This window comes from Apium graveolens, chromosome 6, assembly GCF_009905375.1.
Source record: "Apium graveolens cultivar Ventura chromosome 6, ASM990537v1, whole genome shotgun sequence".
NCBI classification, from domain to species: domain Eukaryota; kingdom Viridiplantae; phylum Streptophyta; class Magnoliopsida; order Apiales; family Apiaceae; genus Apium; species Apium graveolens.
The window spans coordinates 98,254,953-98,258,507 of NC_133652.1; positions in this window are offsets into that span (position 1 = coordinate 98,254,953).

The following is a 3,555-nucleotide window of genomic DNA, read 5'->3' on the forward strand; positions in this document are numbered from 1 at the left end:
CGAGTTAAACCCTCAGAAATTGGGTTAACACGTGTTAAATTCTCAACATTTTATTGCTACGTGGCCTTGCATCAGGAAGCAGAGAATAATTTTATCAATTAAAACATCACACTCTCTTCCTCTCTCGGTTTCAATCTCTCGCCCTCTCTCATCTCAGTCTCTCTCTCACCCTATCTCCCCTGTTCTCCCTCTTTTCTTCTTCCCTTCTCCCGTTTCTTTCTCTCATGTCGCCATCGACTTTCTATTTTCCGGTTCCATCTTTCGGTGAGTTTTCGGTCGGGAACTCCGACGAAACCCTCGATTCCGTCCCTGTTCAGATAAATATATATATATGCATATATGCTTGTGTGCATATATTTCCTTGTGTGTGTGTGTGTTTAGTGTGAGTGTGTGCCTGAGTGTTTGTGTGTGTAGGTTTCGGGTATGTGCAGTGGTGATTGTGATTGTGGGTAGTGGCGCATTTGGCGCGTATGTGCTGTATAATCTGTTTGGTTGATTCCCTGTATTGATTCGCATGATTAATTCTAAACAAGATTATTTTTATTTATTTATTTTTTTTACAGGAAATTGTTGATTGAGTATTTGTGATATAAAAAATTTCATGCGTAAATTATTAATTTTAATCGGTAGAATTTATTTGGACACCCGAATATTTTGGGCACCAATAAATTTTGCCGCCGTCGGCGATGAGCCTCGGCGAGCCGACGGTGGACTGTGATGACGTGATTCTGAGTCCTAATATAAATAATTATATAAAATACGAATAATAGAAATAATTGAATAATACCGGTGATTGAGAATTTGTGATTAGTGGATTAATGGTTGGGTTGTCTGTTAATTATGACGTCGATTAATGTTTCGACGGGTGGTCCGATAAACAAAGGAGACGCTGCCCGATTTTCGGAAACTGAATTGTGTAAATACGAAAGCGTATCCGAGGATTATCGGAACGTCGAGCAAATATAAGTAAATACATATATATCTATTTTATACAGAACCTGATTATATATTTTGCTGTATGTTTTGTCCAAAACGTAGTAACCCTAATTTCGTAAAATGATGAATATACGTATTTTATAAAAACGAAAACTGGATCGATTTCGAGAATGTGAACCCTAATTATTGTCTGTGTTACCCTAATATGAATGATTACAAGTCGGGTTTGAATATTGTTGGGTGAGAATTAGTATCGAGGATATGTCAAGCATACCTAGACATCTAACGTAGGGTATTTCGACCCTGTAGGTTATAGTCGGGAACCTGAAAGTGGACAATGGACTAAAGATAACCTAGTGGTCAGGTGACGAGCTCAGTAGAGTTTCAACAGAAAGACCTGAGTGTCAAAGTCGAATCCAATGAGATCTAGTGGTTGAACGTTAGAGCCTGAGCAGCAGAGTCGGCTCAGAGTTGATCAATAATAGTTGTAAAGCCTTGTAAGGCAAGTACTTCCGAACTTTTCTTCAAGATATATCGCAATTATTTTCGAACTAGTTCATAACATGTCATTCCTATTCAAAATAACTCTTGTTTATATTGCAAATGCTTTAAACTATTTACCCTTGAACCCTGATTTTCTTAATCTTGAGCCGTAAGCCTTGTTCTTTGTAAACTATCCTTTGTTGATCCTCAGATACCAAATCACACAAATATGATACTACTCCCCAAATGTGTAACCACCAAACACCAAACACTGGAACAAAAATTGTTTGAAAACATAGAAACTTTTATACCCCATTCATTCTTTATAACCTCAAAGAACTATACCTTGAAAAATCAGTACTCGTCCAATACCTGATCATTTTACAGACTGAAAACCGTTTCTTATACATACCTTGATATACCCTTGAGGTATCCATGAGTTTCTTTATGTTTTTATTCAAGTTTTTAACCGTCATGGATTATGATCTTGTTTATCGAATTATATTGCTTGTCATATTGAACTGCTTTAGAATTGGATAGTTTTTATATATATGTGGACCAGATTCGTGGTCAGACCATATCTATGGTCAATTTAGGCCAATGTGTGCCTTGGATCCAGTAATTAGAGCAGTGCTGTGTGCTTTGCTCGGGGTTAGTGCGTGACTGATCAGCAGCCTAACCTTGGTTTTAAAAACTTAAAATGAATGCCCAATTCTAATGATTGTTTAGCAATAAACTTGATTCCTCTGAATCATCTCGTTTGATCATTGGTTAATCTCAATTATTGTCATTGTGACTTGCTGAGCTAGTTAGCTCACCCTTGCGATTCTTTTATATATTTTACAGTTGAAAAGAATATGGATGATAGTGAAGTTCCTCAGTCCAAAGTGCGGGCTAAGGTTCTAATCGAGTTGGATCGAACTAGCAGAAGTTTCATGCGGCAAAGAGATAGTCTGATTGTAAGAATGATTTTATTATCAACTGTAAGTTAAATTAGTTGGGATTCGGTATGATGTAATAATTAAGGTTGTGGCTTGTTTTCATACTTTAACCTGTTGCGATCCGTGGTTTTGTGAGGCAGGGTCATTATAAATAATATTTCTTATACAGGTTTACATATTGCGTATGGTTGTGGACCCCAAACTTCTGACCCGGGTTTGGAGGGCGCCCCAAAGTTTGCAAAGCTAATGTAGTCAAGATATCAAATGAGTAAGATAGGAGAACTCATCTATTTTCTGGGCCTTCAAGTCAAGCAAACTGAAGAAGGCACTTTTATCTGTCAATCTAAGTATACCAGAAATTTACTGAAGAAATTTGGAATACAAGATTGTTCAACTGCATCCACTCCCATGGCCACTGCAACCAAGTTAGATAAGGATACTGGTACATCAGTAGATAGTACTAAGTATAGAGGTATGATTGGCTCATTACTCTATCTAACTGCAAGTAGATCTGATATCATGTATGCTACCTGTCTTTGTGCAAGATTTCAGGCTGATCCAAGAGAACCTCACGTATTAGCTATGAAAAGAATTTTCAAATACCTTAAGGGTACAACTGATCTAGGATTGTGGTATCCTAGGGAATCAGATTTTAAGTTAATTGGTTACCCAGATACAGATTTTGCAGGATGCAAAATAGATAGGAAAAGCACTAGTGGAAGCTGCCAATTTCTTGGAGGCAGATTGGTTTCTTGGTTTAGCAAGAAACAAAAGTCAATTTCCACATCAACTACAAAAGCAGAATATATTGCTGCAGGAAGCTGTTGTGCACAGATTCTTTGGATGAAGAATCAGTTACTGGATTATGGGTTAGAATTTTCTAAAATCCCTATTTACTGTGATAATCAAAGTGTTATTGCTATGACAGGTAATCCAGTTCAACACTCAATGATAAAGCACATCAGCATTAGGCACCATTTCATAAGGGAACATCTGGATGAAGGTACAATACAATTGCATTTTATTCCAACAGATCAACAGCTAGCAGATATCTTCACAAAACCACTATGTGAAGCTACTTTTATAAGATTGGTAAATGAACTTGGAATGGTTTCAGGTTCTTTCTCTAAATCTGCTTTGTTTTTGTTCTCATGCATCAGACTTTATGATCAGTGTTTACAGACTATATTATTTA